The sequence below is a fragment of the Austrofundulus limnaeus genome, unplaced genomic scaffold (assembly GCF_001266775.1).
Source record: "Austrofundulus limnaeus strain Quisiro unplaced genomic scaffold, Austrofundulus_limnaeus-1.0 Scaffold20, whole genome shotgun sequence".
In the NCBI taxonomy this organism is placed as follows: domain Eukaryota; kingdom Metazoa; phylum Chordata; class Actinopteri; order Cyprinodontiformes; family Rivulidae; genus Austrofundulus; species Austrofundulus limnaeus.
In genome coordinates, this window is record NW_013952422.1 from 46,945 (window position 1) to 66,532 (window position 19,588).

Sequence of the window (19,588 nt, forward strand, 5' to 3'; positions counted from 1 at the left end):
AGCACTTCCATGTTTGTCACATACCAAGAGCTGCAGTACAAGTAGCAGTTGCTTCACATTTGTTGTTGATGCTCTGTTGTTACGGTTTAAAGTGGTACAAAACCTTTTTTTCACCCTTTGTGTGTGTGTGTGTGTGTGTCAGTATGTGGATATATCATATGGATGGAGATGGAGCTGTGGGGTGAGTGATGACACTGGTGGTGTAACCCCACCGACATCTGCTTCTAATCTGCAACATAAAAAATACACTCATACGACCCCTGTACCTGCCCCCAGCCGTCCTCTACCCCTGTCCTGTTTCTTGTGCTCGACGTCGCTCGCCCTCGTTTCAGCTCCAATCAAACAGCGTATCAGGTTGCACGCGATTTCTACCTCAACTTGCAATCACGCATGCTAAAGACGGAGTTTATTTATCAGTTTGTTTATTTTTATTTTTTTACGCTCTCATCCTCTTGTTGAGTCTGATTTTTTTTCCGTTTGGAAGTGTCTGTTTTCACAGGAGCTGCTTTTTTTTCTTCTTGTTAAAGCCTTGAATTTAATACAACTTATTAGTGAAGAATTAAACTTTACTGACAAATTGTACTCATTTATTTTTAACTTTTATTCAAAAGGGAAATATATAAAGTAAGAAGAGAGATCGTTTGAGGCTGTGAAGATTGTGCGGGAGTTTCCATTTGATCAAGACATTAACAGAAAAGTATTTATTCAAGAGTAGTTAGGAAATAAGGAGCTCTGCAGCCAAAATGCTAGCCTGAGCAGAGGAGCAAAAAACGGGATGTGGGTGATTGAAACATTGCTGCAATTTGTTTTAACTGGCTGTAGAAGTAAGCAGAGCTTTTAGAGCTCAGTAGTTGTAAATCTGGAGCCTTCCTTGTTGGTTCATAACCTTTTTTTTTTTGCCTCTCAGTCCCTCCCTGAAGCCTCCCTGGGGTACATTTATCTGAGGAAATAGAGCTTTTCTTCCTTTTATTTGACTTCCTGGTCACTGGCAAACTGTCTGTCTTACTGTCTTTTTTTTTTCACTGCCGACGTCTAACACACATCCACACACACACACACATACATATTCGATTTGACCCTCATTTTGCAGGACCCCTAACTGTGTCTGTGCAGGCCAGCCGTGGGAGGACAAGGACACAACACAGAGATACATTAAAGAAAATCACTTCCTCTTTTCAGCAAAAAATGGCTCTGGGAAGTTGTGTAATTCTTCGGAGATCTGTTTTCTCTCTGTCTGCTCATAAATGGTTTTTTAATTGAATTATTCTATGGTCAGTCTGCGTATAGATTACAACATTGTGCCATGTGCATCTACTGTTTAATGGCGTTAATACTAAATGTGTGTTGCAGCAGCAGCATATTGTTTTCTAACAACAGGACAGATGATATGGCATTAGGTCTCTTATTAATTGGGAGTTTTAAACAAACAACAACAAACGAGCAGACATAAACAATGTAACAAAAATACATAAAAAAATGTACTCAAGTTTATTTGTGCCAGGTCTTAAATTTTTGATCCCAAAATGTGTACTGTAAGTGTAAAGAATACAGCTCCTTTACTCAGTTTTAATTAAACAAATAAATAAAAAAAATACAGAAAATCATTTTCTGAAAATTTCCTAACCAATAATCAGGAAGAAAATGGCTAATTAAACTACAGTTCTTACCCAATCAGAGTGAGTTTTCAGTCTGGCTATATTGAGAAATTTAAATGTTTGTTTATCTTTTTATTTAAACATTACTACTTTTATTAAGATATTGTTTTATGTGTTAAAATAGTTTTTCAAAGCCTGCTTTAATGTGAAGGTAAAACATGAGGTGGTGTCAAAGATCACAGAGAAGGGACTTGAACTTCAGCATGCATTTTTTTAATTTTGAAAATTTAGCTTTCATTCAGCTCCTTTCAGTAACACTTTGCTGCCTTTTGATCTTTAGAGGAGAAAGAGACAAGTTTTTTTTGGCACACCCTTCTGAGGCTGCAGCAGAACTTTTGTTCCCTCTCAGTTTAATTATTTAGTGACATTTGATGAGATGTCTTAATATTGTGACGAGATGTACAAAGAACTTCAAGGCACTCTAAGTAGAAAAAAATCTATTTTATATATTTGCTGTAAATAACCATTATTATTTGTAACCACATTTGGTTAAAAGAATACTTTTTAAAAAAATGAAAACTAACTCCACTTTTTGATTTAATGAAGTTTACATGCATTTTATTGTTGGTGACAAAACCTGTAATGTGGTTGTAAGTGCTAATATACTGTAAGTGCCAATAAGCCTACATTTCCTATAATAATAAATGTGACAGAGCATGGCTGAAGTATAGTAGTATACCAGTACAAAAATCATTCAATTACACAGGAAATTTCTGCTGCCATAATATATGAAAACAAAATGTGAAAATCAAACAATTAACACTATGTTGTGAAAAAGTTAAAAATACAACACTGCCAAATTATTTTTAATAAAAAGTGTCGCAATGTTTATTGCATCAACCGATTCCTTTGTTAGATCTCAACATAAATAATGAGGTTTATGAATTATGTTTTTTATAATCAGAATGATTTTAATGAAACTGAGAAAATCCAATCAATAGTGGAGGAATTGTGTTATTAGAGTGTATTTTTAGGGTGGATTTAATAAAAAAAATATGTCATCTGGTTCTACTCATCTGAATTGAATAAAGGGAACACATTTACTTTACATTTACTTAAAGCATATGCAGCAGAACTTTTGTTGCCTTACAGTAAATGTAAAGTAAATGCGTTATCTTTTATTCAGTTGAGTGGAACCTTGACATTTTTTTAATTAAATCCACTACCTTTGTTTTTTGAGTGTATTTTTTTATTTATTTATAAAATCTCTCTTTGGTTGAAAATTGTTTTGTCAGTCTGATCTATTGGTAAACAGTGTCTGAAGTCACAAAGATTTTTTTTTTTAGTTTCCGTCTTTTCCACAGAGGGAAGTTCAAAATGAAAAATGTCTGACTGGCTGAAAGTGTGAGCAGATCTCATTGTTCACACGTCTGGTTCAAGGCCTTTGCCTGACGAGCCTCCTGGCATGTTTTGTCAACTCTTTTCCCAGAAAACACACAAACACACATAAATGCACATGCACACACACACACACATACACCCCCACACACACATTTTTTTTCTCTTTCACCTCCAACATTCCCCTTCCTGATTCCTTCCTTCACATGGAGCACTGACCGGATTGTCTCGGCTGTCTCAGAGTTACACACTGACGCATCCCTGAGCTGAGTGCTTCTCACTCGCTGTTGTGGGTCAGTACTTAGGGTTTACACAGGGGGCAAAGGTGTTAATGCTACATGCTTTAAAGAACTACAAGATGTCCTCACTTCAGCTGCAACAGGCACACTGGGTAAAAGCTGGAACTAATCTGAGGAGTGTGTGTGCGTGGAGTGTAAAAGAGAGCAACATAAAAAAAGCAAAATCACAAAAAAGCAGATTTGTCGTTTTCCTTTTTTCCTTTTTCTTTTTTTGCTATGGCCTTTATTTCTTGCATGAACAGAACAACACCTTTAGTTGTTTTATGCATGAAAACTAATCTTTTTAAGTCTAATTGATTACATGAATATAATCCATTCTTAAGATTAAAGGAAAAAAAAACAATGTGTATGCATGTAAATATTTTTTCTACAATGATTTTAATGTTTGAATTTAACAAAGTATATTATTTGTTTGCATTTTAGAAAAAAAATAGCCACTCAAAATAAGCTGTGTTTAGTTCAGCGAAACCTGACTTAGGTCATAGCACTGGTATTGAATGAAAACACATTTGTGAGCAAATCAATTTTTATAACCTTTGTGTGTTTATTAGATATTCTGAGGCAAATGCAATAAAGTGGCCAAAGCCAATATTGTATACCATGAGAGGTGGTGGAACAGTTCCAAACAGTAATGTCACCTCTACAGTCCGAGCACTAATATTATACATGGGTCGAGGTTTGGAATCAAAGTGCTGTGTTTACGAGTGAATATGTTTGATTAAAGCCACACAGGGCTGGAAATTACAAAATGCTCTTTTCTGTGCAGCGCGTTTTTTCTTTCTTTCTTTCTGCAGGGTTGTGAGCAGGCCAATACACACGCACCCTTTACACCAAGCAAACATGCACACAAACACAGTTGCGCACGTTGTCCTCCCTTCTGCAGCCAAGGGAAGTAATGAAAACAAATGGCAGAGTTCTTTTCCCACTGGGACCCGAGAAGGAACTTAGTCATCAAGCTAATTTTATTCTTGTCTGGCCCAGAGACTCCATTTCCTCTGGGTGTTTTTACAAACGCTGGGCTGCACCACGCCATCGGTCAGTGATGGATATGAGGGCCTGATGGCCGGATGGCAGATGCTGGCTCTGTAACTCAAGCTCCAAACACTTGCCTTTGCTCCCCGTCTTCCTCTCTCAACACACTGTTGGAGTGAGCTTGCATGCTAACTCGTACTTTCCATAGAAAAGTGGACTTGTAATTTTCCATGCGCAGTAATATTATAGACACACATGAGCATCCAAAGCTGTGATTGAGCAACCATACACCTAATACTATAAATGCTATGGAGATAATTTGTTTTCTTAGCTGAATTATTTGAGAGTTCTGAAGAGGAAACTAGCAATAAACTAAGAAAGTTATGAAGGAGACCTTTATTCATTTTAGCAATCATACTAAAATGTTAGTTAAATACCAAAAACATATAATTGTGGTTGAGAGTAACATCTAAACTAGTGCTCGGTCAACCAATTGTTTTGTTTTATTGGGAGTATTTTTCTCTGCCCATAAGTGTAACTGTAAGCACTTATTATGCCAAACTGAGCTTCATTTTCTTTTTTCTTCTTTAAAATATAATGTTCTCGCATATGGTACATCCCGTTTCTCTGAATTTCAGGCATAATAGATCATTTCATATTCTCCAAAAAGCTATTCTAAACCATCCCCATAACTGTAGGGATTAATAATGAATGCTAAAAACTCTAATTTTGCCTGAAGTTGTGGCTCAAGAGGGATGGCGGATGTCACAATGCTTCATTGAATTAGTCGGATTAGCTGGATCAGTATTACATCTTCCCATCCTTGCTCGCACCATAATCCCATTCTGTGACAAGCACACAGCTGGGAGCAGAAGACACTTGGGACAAAGCAGAAAGAAAGCCAAATGGCCTCCTATTTCAACTCCTCTTTTACCAGCTTGAAGCCTTCATTCCAGTGCATCCTGCATGGATTATTCAGTGACAGGATACCCTTTTAGTCTTGGCTGGGACCCGAAACGGCAAACAGAACCTTATTGTTGTTGATTTGTTAGTATGCAACTGGTTTTGAGGGGGTGGGGGGGAGAAACATTAAAAAGCAATTATTATACTGGAGTGCAAAAGAAAAAAGGAGAGCCGCCTTGGCCTCGTGTGGGACTGGGGATTTCGGTGTAACCTAAAAATGCAGGAAACATGAAAAAGATAGCTTTCAGTGTGACTTCTGCTCATCCCCATGGACAGATGAGTGACGGGAGAAAGCAAGGGGCAAACAAAAGCTGTTTATGATCAGCATAATCAATGTGACATCAGCGCAGCAACATAATGTGCTAGAGCTTGAGTGGAGCAGGGAGACAATCCAATATGCTTTTTTGAATATACATATATAAAACTACATCTTGTTCTGTTGCAATTACACCATTTTGATCTTTGCCTAAAAGAAGTTTTTCTCAGGCTTTTAACATTTGTCAAAAAAAAGTCTTAACATCATGACAGGATATCAGTGGCACTCACTTTAAAAGGAATCAAGTATGTGTTTCTGTTTAGACTTGACAGGTTCCATATACGCTTTATTTGCTTTATGGTTTAGAAAATCCTGTTTCTCTCAGCTTTACTCATCACAAAATGTAAAAACATTGTTTGAGATTAAATTTATCTCACAATATTGCCTCAAACTAAAGGATAATCTTGCACATATACCCTGAAGCGTCAGCAAAATTCTCACAGTAAACGAAAGCATTTTAACATATGTAGAAATTCCAATAACTTTTTATCACAATGTTTTTTTTTACTGTACTTTTTTACCTTGTTATTGTTATTATGAGTCTGATGTAATCATTACTACCACTCAATTATATATATTTTAAAAAGTCATGATACAATAACTCTACAACAACATGTTTTTACCTTTGATTTTCAGGCCTGTTTCTGAGAAGTGTAGTACATATGAACATGAACTCATGCCTCAGTTTTGTGTAGCAACATTTTTCTGCGTTGTTTACTTCAAGATTCTAAATCATCATCATGTCACACCAGAAAGACAGCCATGTCTTTGAGCTCTCATTGATCTGACAGAGGTCTGCAGATGTTACATATTTGGTCCGCTTTAAACGGACCAGAGTTCGTTTTCCCCATTGGTCCGGACCTTTTATGCAGGTGTGAATACACTCATGCAAACCATGGTGCGGATGAAACAACTGGATCGTGACCCATTTTTGAGGTGGTCTTGGTCCGCTTCCAAACAAACTCTGGTGCGGTTCGCTTCTGGTGTGATTACAGACCGGCCTCAAACCGAGCCAACCACAATAAACCTTTTTTGCCTCAACTTTTTAGACTTCACGGGCCACCGTAGCTAAGCAACATTAGCCCTCCAGTGTTGCTAATGCTAGCACTTCCAAAAATTGCATCATCAACTATAAGAAAAGGTGCAACAGGAACTAAAATAACTCATTGCTTTTGCACAAACAAGAAAACCATAAACAAGCTTCCAAGATGCTGTTCTTTTACTTATATAGATGAAATCTCACTGGGCTAAGACTAATTAGAGATTAGATGGCAACTCCAAAATGTGGGAAAGTAAGCAATTTTTTGTGTTGTGTCACTGAATCCTGAGTGCTTGTGATCAAATTACCGACTCATGTGGTCACATTTTGGCTTGACAGTTTTTGAAAATCACAGCTTTTTGCTGTGTGAACAATTAACAAAATTGCATTCATGGTTGTGCACATTCTTTTTGTTGTATTTTGTTGAGAGGATTGGGTGCTTTTGACTCATGAGAAACTGAGGTCTGATACGTGTCACAAGTTCTGCAGATACTAGCTAATGTTAGGTTATGTTGACACTGAAAACCACTGGTGCCATATTCATGCAATATCCAGTACGCAACACTTTTTGATGCCTTATAAATGAATAATAAAAAACAACCAGATACTCAAGTTATTATAAAAAAATGAACTAGTTTCAATTTATGTTATTTCTGTGGTGCAAATGATACATTAGGTTTTGTCAAACAAATTGTTCATTTTGCACATTTTTTGTGACACTGTTTGATATTTCGCCTTGAAATAGTCTGCGATAACAAACAACCCCTCTTTTACACCCCTTCAACCCCACCTCTACACACACTCGGGTGTTTACGCAACAAACTTTTTTTTCTGCCTCTTTCCCTTTCTCACTGTTCATTGAACCCAAGGATAAGATGAGGAGAAGGGCGTCATTTTTTAGTGCAAACCACTCAAAAGCAGCACACTTCAACCATTGCAAAAAGAAAGAGGAAATCAATTTTTGTTGTGCTAGACAAGGCAGATTATTTGGAAACAACCAAGGTAAATGTGCCATGCAACAATGCTGCCCTGAGAATAAATGCACATACATTGTTAAAACCATGGACTGGCTAACCTTGTCCTGAAAACCATGGTAACGGGGTTTATGGAGCTAAAAGGATTATTCTAGCCAAAATTGGAAAACTCAACACCTGAAATCTTTTGATTATAAAAAGCAGCAAAGACATTAGGGAAAAAAAGCAAAAACAATCAAAATCTCTGCAAAGGTTTGTTCAGTGCATCAATCCTTCAACAGTAGATTATTGTGCCTCTTTTTTCCCTCACTTTCCCTCTCAGTGATGTGATGTGACATGTATTGGGGCCTGTGCTCCAAAGCTGGGGTGTCATGGTAGCTTCATGATGGCTTTTTCCTGCTACAGAACTCGTTCATCATCCGAAGGGGGCCTGTTGGGTTTTTTATCTCTGCCTGGCTTACTTTGAAGCACTTGATCCTTCATCATGTCGGCCGTTTGGGCTCACTATATCACGGAGGAGGTCACAGGTAGGGCAACATCACTGGCTGCTCTTTCTCCTCTAAAAAAGATTCATTTTGGCCTTCCTAGACCTCACATCCCTTTCAGCTGGAGACAAATAGAGAAATGTAAGGATAGATTGGCAGAAAATGGGAGCGAGAGGGGGCAGACAGACAGATGGGGACAGGCAGAGCTGAATCAATTAAGGCACATCAAATCAAGAATTCATGCACGCTGAATGTGACAAATACTGGCTGAGGCGAATAAAGCTGTCAAGGACTTGACATAACTTACTCCCCCATCATCCACTTCAGGATTGTCATCATCATTATGTATCTCTCTATCCTGCTCATTCTCCATTTTCCATACGGAGAGTAAGTAATTTAATAAAAGTCAACCATACAAGCTTACTTAATAATCACATTTATAACATTGGTAGTATTGTGTAAAGTGAGCTAAGTAATGAGTCAGAGCTGAAGCCAATCTATCTAAATTGGTGAAGCTACATTACAGAGCTGAGTTGAACCCATGACTTAAATATGTGCACAATATTAGGGTATGTTTTACAGTATTGCCTTAAAGTGCTGGTAAAGAAGTTTTGAAGTAGGGTTCTGTGGAACAGTTTGTCTTATTAGATGCAGAAAGCTTTTGAATGACTTCAATTTAAAGAAAAACAACAACAACAAAATGACTGGATTGATGAGGTACCAGTTGATTTGAGGGGAACCAAGACCATAATAGCTTTGCGACCGTCTTGAAACAGCTCCACTCTCAAAAATGTCACAACAGTACATGCAAACACCATGTTATGAAACTTTACATTGCATTCAGTTTCCCATTACATGGCTATTTGTTTACATGCTAGCGAGTGCTAATTTCAGCAGCTGCAATTAAAAGAAGCTGGTGCAGCTGAGGGTGAGAGTTACTGTATACTTTTTCAGAATAACTACATAACTAAGAAATGTAAAACTGATGGGAGTGCAATGTATTTGCACAAACTGTTGTAAACTGTTGGAGATTAGAATTGCTTCATGAAAGTTTTGGCCTCAATCAGACATATCAGACCAAATAATCTGAGCCATCTTTTTATTTCTTTTTATTTTCACAAGATGCAATAAATTGTGACTTCCTTATATTTTCTAAATCAGTCTTCAAGCATGACAAGCTATCTCTAGTAAAAGCAAGTTTTATGGCAGCTCCACAGCCATCTTTGGCTCTTGGCGGAACACACTGAATCACAAAAACATGTAAAACAAAAATCCTGTTAAAAAAAAAAGAAAAAAAGGTAGGATACAATAAATCAGTGCAGGCGCTCAGATCCCAGGAAACTGCTGAACTCAAAGTATCACCCATTCCAACATTTGTGGGAGTAATCAGCCCCTTTGTGCCCCCTATCTCCCCTTACTCCTTCAGGTCATCCTGGTGTCGTCAGCTGGCGCGAGCATATGTCTGACATCTCCATCTCTCTGTCTGCTCCTCTCTTTCCTTCCCCTCCTTGTGCGCTGTCTAACCCCCCCAACACTCGTGTCACTGTTGGTGTCACTTGTGTCGACCGCTGCCCACGTAAACATGCTGCGACCACTTGATATGTTCGTCTGGGGATTTTGGGGATGATCACTACTATGTTTTGAGAGAAGAACATCTGGTGGGGGGAAAAGGTTACAGTATAAGGATACCACCAGAGCCAGAGCTCTGTGCAGAATTCCTTCCATCAGATAAATCAAGCCAGCAAGTCACGGCAGAGAAGGAGGGGCGGCAAAGAGATGAGAGGATCGGAGGACAGAGGAGAGGGACATTAACTCAATCCTGTCTGAGAGGAACGGAGTGCTTTGTAAAAGATGGGCTCCTTTGTAAAGGCCATTTCTCTGTTTGTCTCACTCGGTCTCACTTTAAAAAAATGTTAACCCGATTTTCAAAAAATATAGCGTTTGACATTTTGGCATGCTATTTCTACACACATCTATGTGTGCATGTGGAAGCTGGAAGTTTTTTGGTGTCTTGTGTTCTATTAGGATAGTTTAAGATGGAGTTTAATTTTATTTTCTACCCCCCGTACCCCAAAAGAAAAAAAAATACAAATAAATAATCACAATTACAATGTTCTAGTAAAAAAAAAACTTGAAAGGGGAGGTGGGTGTATCATGTATTTTCTACTTCAATTCTAACTGTTACTTTCAGTTGTTGTGAAAAAGCTGTATCCATCAAAAATAAATTAGACTTTGCATCACAGCCTATCTAAATGCCATGAAATTACATTTAAGAACCTCCTACCATTTCCAACACTCCCACTTCAGCACGTCTTCACAACAGTGCTTCAAGTGAGGGGCAATGGGCTGGGAGCTCGGCTGGGTGCTGAGCTCCAGGGAGGAGCTAGATACAAATAACAAGTCAAAGCACCACTCTGGGTATATTTTAATGAGGGAATGTCATTATAACATGGTATAAAGCTCAAAAAGTCGATTTTGCATAGTACCCCCCACCACACACACACACCATTGCCCCTAAATTTTAATCTTCAGTAAATCTGTTCCAAGGCAGACACAGAAGTGAGAGTACTTGAGCTCAAAGCCAAATCTGTTTTTGTCTGTGTAATTACAGTTGATGATAATTAGAATATATTGTATATGTCGCATAGGGCACAAAGTAGCATTTTAATTAATTATAATAAGAATTAAAAAATCCAACATTTCCACAGTCTTCTTTATCATTCAAAACTGTTCAAAACAATTGTGCAGTTTTTAAAATTTGTGTTTTAAATAAATTCCCATTCAGAAAACCTTCAGCAATCAATTATAAGCTGCAGCTGTAATAACCTACTTCTGCAATGTTCACATCTTCACTCTTGTACTTCCAAACTTTTTTAAACCCTCCAAAATAGTCTTTTAGCTTAATTCGATAGCAATTAAAATGCTATATTTCTTGTTTGACCTTTTATACAAGCCCCCATTGACCATCATAATATCTTTCCATCCATCTCTGACTCTCTTTCCAACCATCCCTTTGTTCCCATCATGTTGAGGAAACATGGGATTGTGGCAGGGATGAGTAAAGCCCATGTCAGGAGACGTAAAGCATGTCTGCAGTGGCCTTCAACATGAAGCTGTCAGAGGAAATGCTGTCAGTGCGACACCAGGGTATCAAGGGCATCTTTGTGTCTGCTCCTCCTCTGTTACTGTCCTCTGTTGCCTTGCTTAATTACAGAGCCTGCATGCTACTACTACTATTGTCGTGGGCTTGACATGGTCACACTGTTGGCATGCACAGAGCCAAGATTTGACACTGCCCTGCAGACTGAGCTACGTTGTTGTTGTGACGTGCTGTTGATGGCGTGTGCACAGAGGCTAGTGAGTTAGGTTCAGGAAGGGGATCGTCATATTTTACGACATTTTTTTTTCCTAAAAAGGAGTTTTATGTTTTTGTGCCCCAGCACAAGAAGTACGTGACGGATGGATGCATAATACCTCACACCCCAGACTGACCAGGAAGTAGTTGACAGCTCTCAGTGCCCTGGCCTGCCGCTAATTTCTCCACTTCCTTCCTGCTAGCCTAACTTAGCATCAATCACCCCTCTCCACTCAAAGCACTAGTGCAAACCAATTTCCTTAATGTTGATTGCATTGTAAACCAACTCTCCTCGCCTGCTCTGGCTCGTGTTCCATTTTGGTCGCTTATTCTTTCATGCTTCCTTTCTGCAGCTCCCTCTCCACTTGACAAATCAATGATTCAACCCTTTAAAGCTTAAAAAAGTTTTTACTTTTCTATATCTCATGCAGTCTTGAACAATAAAGCATAAAATTAATCATTTTAGAAGTAGAACTTGATAACAGTAAGCCACAGTGTTTTTTACTGGTGTGTTGTTGTTGTTTTTTAAGCTCTATCAGTGTAGAGAACTCAGCAAAGAAGTGAGAGGAGATTCCAGCTTCCTGCTGAGGCATGAGAAATTCCCTACATGCCTCTCAAGTTTTAGAGTTACCATCAACACAAGGGGATGTTAGCTATTTCTCACCTTCACTGAATCTGTACGCCTAGCCTGCATCTGAGTGCAGGAACTGTGCCAGACCATATGGTTTTACATGTGTCCTTTTAACTCTGTCTCTGAGGCAAAGTGGGGAGGTGCCCTCACTGACAGGATTCCTCCCACTTTAGTAATCAAAAGCGATAACAAGTAATCACACTCTGAGCATTGCCTAAACATTTGATCGTACAATTGAGTGCAGCATGTCATAACTAAGATTGTGCCAGTGCAGTCGACGGACAAACTTCTTAGCGTGGGATAAGTTATGCTTGAATACAGCTACTTTCAGTTCTCACCTCATCAATTTGATTTCAAACATTTTAAGGATCCAGTGCCAGAATTCTGCTCCTCTCGCCCTTTCACACGTTACAGGTCCTCCCACTGACAGTAGGAAAATTAACACCACATATGTCTGCAGGACTCTGAACATACTGTGTCTTCAATCATAATAACACTCAAAATGTACATGAAAAATAAATAATATATTAGAATAATTTGAACATTATTTTTTTCTTAAAAGAAACGTGTGCTTTTAAATCCTTCATTTTCGCATTTAAACCATTCAGTTGGGGTCTATATGAATTGGAACTTCATTGCTTTGGTCTGAATGTAACTCCACAAGCCCCTCTTTCACCACATTTCTGTGGCGTGTCTCAGATCAACCTGTTTTGACGCTGTCTCTTCACATCTAAACAAGGCGCTTCATTGACTTGGAGTGGTCCATTCTAGTTTGATAGAGTGATTTATGACTTTAGTGGGACAAAAAAGTATTTACAAATGAAATAAATTAGTGGGTTTTACAAAACATGTCCCCTTTAATGTGACACCATATATTCAGTTTGTCTTTAATTTGGTTTGTCTGCTTTTATCTTCTCTCTGTGTGAGCTCCAACAGGGTTTGAGATCCAGTGGCAGGCCTTTCCCAGTGGAGAAATTGATGAAGTGCAGGGGTCTGAGGGGGCCCAGGGAGAAGTAGTCCCCTTCTGGGACTTTCTTCTGCTGCTTCAAACACACCAAAGCCACACAGGATACATCAGTCAATCTGCTGCGAGCAGACACATACAGGCCCTGCGCTGGGCAACATAAGGGCTGCATGGCCAGAAAGAAACCGTAGCTGCTTTAACTCGTGTCCTAATGGCTGGTACAGAGTGGGTCATGTTTCAGCCTCGCTCCAGGGCCCACCGCTGACATGCTGCTACATTATGTTAGCCTGTGTTTTATTTGGCTCTGTTTGGTATAGTGTAGTGGGATAGGAAGTGAGTCGGGGGGAGGAAGTGGGGTGGGGATACAACTGAAGGCCCGGCAGGAGGGCTTCTCCAACACAAACACTAAAGGGCTCATGCTTGGTGGATTTTGCTACACACAAACTGTTGTGTTACACGCAGTCCAAACCACAAATGGAGCAATTTTCTCAATGTGCTTGCAAATTTTGGGAGAATGGTGGGAAGCCGTGGTGTAAATGTCAACAAGTTCAGCTTCCAAAATCCATCCCCGGGTGTGTCGTCTCTGCGCGTGACATGTAACTTTTTTAAGGAGATGTGGGCTCAAATGCTGCATAGTGTTGGAAGGCATGTGTTTCACTTCAGACTGATGGATGGCTCAGATTGCAATGACCTGGATGCCCCAGCTTCCAATTCATGGCTGCAAGCATGGTCACTGCTTACACAACCGCTGACACTGAACAGTCTGGGGTTGCCTTCACTGGCGACATAGTCTGAAAGATTCCCAGAGAAAGCCCCTGGTGCACACACACACACATGCTTTGCTGCTGACACACACATAAGCAAGAAAAGTGGAGATTGGGTTGCCCTGACAAATTACCTACATCCCTGACACTCTGGTGTCTCAGAATTGGAGCAACTTGATTGCCCTGCAGGAGGTGGTTGGTTAAGTGGAAGGTCAGAAAATTGAGTTGAGAGGGCATCTAAAGCCCAAACTTTCTCTGCTTAAGGCAAAGAGCTGGTGGACTTGAACACATCTAATCTAAGTCTCTTCATTTATTTTCTGCAACCTGCCTGCGTACAGTATTTGTAAGCACTCAGAATATGTGTGCCCACACACATGTGTGGGAATACATGTGTAGCGCCGGAGAAGACCAGCGTTCCAGACAGCAGGGAAAGGATTAGGGGTCTGGAATGCAAGACACTCCTTGACCCCACTTCGACCTTTGAGGCTAAATCCCCTTGCCCATATCTGTCCCTCATGGGTCATGATCCAATTGGTCGCCTCTTTAGAATGCTGACCTCTCGGGCACCTTGTCACTCAGTCTGCTCGAAATGTCTTTATTCACTGACCATGGGGCCTAATCTAGCTTTTCTGGATCCCAACTGCTGAAGTTTAGTCAGAGACTCAATCATCAAAGAGTAAACTCAACCTTTCATAACAGAACTTGAGACATTTCTATTAATGCAATTCTACTTATATTGGAGAAAATGTCACTCTTGTTCTGCCTTTTAGGTGTCCATGTACGCCTAAAACATAAATGAAGTGTTTCCCTTTTCCCTATTTTGAAGGCCCTTCCATTTGCAGCGTGTCGGCCAAGAGTGACATTAATGGGGGTGGAGAGGAGCAAACACATCAGAACGGTGGGTGAGTGGCAGTGACACTGAGCAGCAGCAAAGAGTCTCGTGCAGCGGGCTGGGAGAGGCTCTCTTTCTCTTTTATTTCAGTCACACATGACATGTCTGACTACTGAGATGTGAGACAGATGGGTGCCCCGCTTGCTGAGACCCCCTGAATAAAATATCTCACTTCTGATTAATTTATAATTCATCTGCATGAAAAAAAAAAGCATTTATGTTTTAGGTGATATTCAATGAAATCTATTGTTTGTATTCTTCTAATTTATTTATTTATTTATTTAAGTTTTAGCAAGAAAAGACATTATAGTCAGAAACAACAAATCTAATATAATTAATTTTATATTTAATATAAACTGGTGTAATCAAGTTTTAAGGTCTTTTTTATTGTACTCCTAACATGTTGGAAACAATAGTAAATCCGTAACAGGTTGAATTTTTCTTTTAAAGGGGACCTATTATGCAAAATTCACTTTTTAAAGGTTTTTTTTTTTTACTCAACTTTTGGTATGTACTTCTTAAAAAAACAGTCCTAGGACCAAGAAAATGCACCCAGGGGCATATTTACTGTAAGTAAATGTATTTTTAATGTATATTAACGACAAGTTTTATACTTCCGTTATTTTGTGATGTCACAAGCCATACAACAACCCACTGGAACCTGCGTTCAGCCCCTTACCTAGCAACCCCCGGGTGAGACTCCTCCTCCTCAGTATAAAAAGCCATCACCGTGTAGTTATATAATGCGCAGCTCATTTCACAACAAACCTCCAATAGGACAATGGGTAGAGTCAGAGAGTGGGAGACCAGGGTTTGAGACTGGCATGGATACTATTTAGTTTTTTTTTTTCGTTCGTTAAGAACACATTTTCTCATTTACCTCTATTGTTTAGCTTATTAAAGCCTTGTTAAAGCCTATTTGTTCGAGTTTCTGAGGTATTTTGACCGCTGCTGCTCCCTGCTCTGGTAACAGCATGCAGAGTGAGCGCAGAGCAGAGGAGGGAGAAAAAAAAAGAAGAAGCTGGGACCACGACTCTGCCTCTGGGTCTCTCATATGGTTGTACAACGCAGCTTCTGTTATTATTAGCCATGCTAACATAAACGCTGGCTTTGGTGGGCGGAGTTAATGTCAACAGATTTTTGGAGGGCGTTACCAACAGAGCTCATTAACATAAACAGCTCTTCTGAACAGAAGTCAGACCAGGCAGAACTAGAAAATGGGAAATTTTATTATCTGAGAATTATTTTGTGCATTAAATTGAATGAACATGGTCTGGATAGCCCACAGACATACCATTAAAATTTCAAGGACCCATAATTGGTCTCCTTTAGAGCAAAAATATTTTCAATCAGTTTTTAAAATCGTACTTCGCTGTTTTTGCACTTACATGTCAATTGGGAAAGGTCTGTTTTCCAGAAATTAGAAAAAAAAATCCTTCTACTAATCATTTTATGAACGTAGGGAAAAAAAGATGAAAGAATAAACAGCATTACAACAAAACAATATTTTAGCCAAATTTTACTGAATATTCTGCTTTATATTTTATCAGGCACATGCAATTATTAATATCTTGTTTCTAGAAACCTTTTTATGTAACTGTGCAGTGATTGGTCCAGACATCAAAAACGTTCAATTGTTTTTTTTAACACACGACTGAACGACTGCTGACCACCATTACAAAATACTCAAAAAATAATAAAATGTTGAATAAATAGGTGGATTTTAATTATAAAAACAAAATAAGAGAAGCCAATGCTTTGTTTATTTGAAGAAATTTAGAAAGATAACATGATTTGAACTCTTCTTAAAGTGATAAAATTGAATGCCAAACAGTTCTTGACTCAAGCTACATTGTCTTCAGAATTCCTTCTTGTTCAGATAAATCTAATGGCTGAGGTCCCGCTTAATGTGCGTTTTGCTGATGTGCCAACACTTGTTAGGCTTTTTATTATCTTTTATGTCTTTAAAAGCTCTAAACTAAAACACAAGAGATTTCTGTGTAACTGTATTTTAAAATATCTTCAGTTATTGCAAAAATACAAAAAATAGTAAGCTGATTTCACTAAATATTTTCATTTCTTCACTCTCTCTTATGTTCATGTATAACTTTGCCTTGCTGTCATGATGTTGATCCTGATGCTTTCTGACAGGAGAAAATATGATATTATTCATGCATCATATTATCATAACAGGTCAACAACAGCACTGAAAATTTTTGGTGGAGCCAAAATAATGTCTTTACTCATTCTGGTCACACTGATGCCAGACAGTTGTGCTGGTTCCGGATTACTGCTCGAATCCACCGCCAAATGTTCGGGTTATCTGCAGTCAAATGAACATAAAATTCAATTAGGATGGGTGTAGAAAAGAAAAAAAAAAGATTTAGGAGAGTAGGAGAGAGTGACACGGTCAGTGATTTCACCAGGAACATGTTATGAATTTGTGGGAGTAAGAACGGGTACGGAGAGGTAAAAAAAAGGAAAGTAGCAGATCCCAGTAAGTTGTTTAAAAAAATCACAGTATGTTTAAACTTAAATGTCAAAGGTCTGATGCAAATAAAACTATTTTTTAAATATTGGCGTATCAATGTTGTGCATTTAAAGTCTTTAAAAGAATCTAAAAAATAAAATAAAATAAACAATTTTGAAAAACACACTTTCCTTTGCCACGATAAGCTTCATCCATTTATTGAAACAAGAGCATGTTTGCAAAAACAAAAAGCATGTTCTCAGAGGGCTTTTTTGTGTAAATTTGTTTGACAGGGGCAAAGAAGCAGCTGTGAAGAGCCTGGACCCCCTTCCCCCTCCCCCTCCACCGCCCCACTTCGTCTCTCACCTGTGTCACCTCTGCCCGCCAGGGCCATCAATGGTGCGTCAGCCGTCTTGTTTGGCACCTTCTCACCTGTGGCGCTGCTTTGCTCCTCGCTGGCTAACGTGCCTCCGCCATCACCAACCTCTCCCACCTCTTGGTCCTGAAGGCATCTGTCACTCACCTGTCACTTTTTTCATCAGCTCCGAGTTTCCTCCCACTTTTCCACAATGGCCTCGGTGAAGGTGGAAATGAAAGCATCGGAGCAAAAATGGTGGCTGTTATGTCCTAATTTCAGGTTTGGCTGGAGTGACGAGAATGACTCGTTGCAGAAGAGGTGACTGACAGCCATGTTCCCCTTTTGATGCATGCGAAAATTTTCAAGTTAAATATCTGACACATTTAGAGAAAATATTTAGTTTTCACCTGTAACAGAAGTGTTTTGAGGCCTATATCTTGGATGAAAATGTGACAAAAAAAGTGTATTATGGTAACACAGTTGTCATTTGTCTTTAAAGTGAAATTTGTTTTTAGACTGATGCATCTTTAATCACGTTTCAAAGACAAAACATTTTCACAATTAAAAAAACAAAACAAAACTAACAAAGTTTATTGTAGTCTGCAATTTTTGATGATAAAAAGGGTTTCAAAGATTTTTAAGTCTGCAAAATCAAAACAAATTTTAGACAACAAATATTAATTTCCCTTTTTCTAATAATCCACAGGCACAAAATGCTTTTGAATATTTTTAACATGAAACAATTGTTAAACTACAGTAAATTTGAGCTTTTTATTAAAGTTATAAAATACATTTAAACTGTTTGAAAAGTTAGAAAGTACAAAAATGGTATTCGCAGGAATTCAGTGTTTTTAAATGATTAAATGACAAAATTATCTGTATTTCCCTTTTTTAAAAGAAAACATTTCCCCCCTGTACAAAACAGAGTTCAGCTTAAACAAACATGTATGTCTTTTACACCTTCTGGCTGTAAGCAAATCCCTAATTTTCTGAAATTTGTAGCTAGCCTGGGGATATTTGACCTGTCTTTCTACTGTGAAAAAAGTGATCAAAGCAGGGCTATCTCAAGAGTTAAAAACATCACGGACAACAAATTTGCTTTCACTAAGCCTAAACTGCACAAGTCAATTTCAAACTGACAGCATTGCTGAAATTCCAACCCTGGTATTGTGTGTAGAAAGACCCCAAAGGTAAATGCATGATTGAGAGGCTTCATGGAAAACTAACATTTCTTCAGGCAGAGAGAAAGAGGGAGTTGTTCCTTTTTTTAACTCCTGAGAAAAGAAAAAATCTTTTGGGAACCTCTCACCACAGCAAATCCCTTTGGTAAAACAGTAGCATCCACAGACCAGACATGGGAACTTCCAAAAATATTAAAAAAATAAAATAACATTCAATCCAGCTCTTTGGACCTAGGCACTAAATCCACCCTGCTGACAGCTGAACAGTGATTTTATTCAACATTTCCTCTCTAGATGAACACACATGCAAGATAGAAGAAAAAAAAGAGATAGGGGGAAAAAAGAGCCTTTGGCAGTGGCCCAAACTCTGGCCATATCAGTTAGGCATTGCTGCCACGTGGCATATGGTACAAGACAAACTGTCAGCTTTTTTCCCTCCTGTCTGTGCTTGCTAAGAGATGACAGGAGCAAGAGCACGTTTGTGTCCCGGCAGCAGGCATCAGGCAGGCTTAGCAGTGATTTGGGGGGAAAAGGGGAGAAAGGCAGAGCATCTTGCTGTGGCGAGCAGGGATGTGTCTGCATGGCTGAGCGTCGGGGTGGGGGGGCTAAGAGAGTAGCTGCGGGGGACAGCCCTGCGCCTGCAATTGTGAGGAAACTGCAAATTGATCAAATTGTGGAGGCAAGACTTTGGGCCGATTATCTGGGTCATGTCAATGTCTCTCTGGTCTCCAGTTGGTCACAAAGGCAAGTAAAGTGTGCATGTTTTTTTCTGTAAAGAACTAAGCTTTAAGAGTCCAAAGTGAAATATTTGTACGTGTGTGTCCAGTCAAACCTTCATGCACATGTTGTGTACACTTTGCCTGTGCAACAAATAGATGGAACAAACACCAAACAAAGACTCCATTAGCACTCGAGTGATGCTTCTCAACAAT

At 39.0% G+C, this 19,588-nt stretch overlaps 1 long non-coding RNA gene across 1 annotated transcript in view; it reads left to right on the forward strand.

The window, feature by feature from the left end:
• The window catches only part of LOC106514419 (uncharacterized), a 42,104-nt gene extending 24,045 nt beyond the window's left edge, over positions 1-18,059 (forward strand). The window contains exon 3 of the long non-coding RNA XR_001309889.1: positions 17,411-18,059. This is a non-coding gene — a long non-coding RNA (uncharacterized LOC106514419). The remainder of the gene's footprint in view (positions 1-17,410) is intronic.
• Positions 18,060-19,588: the final 1,529 nt, after the last annotated feature.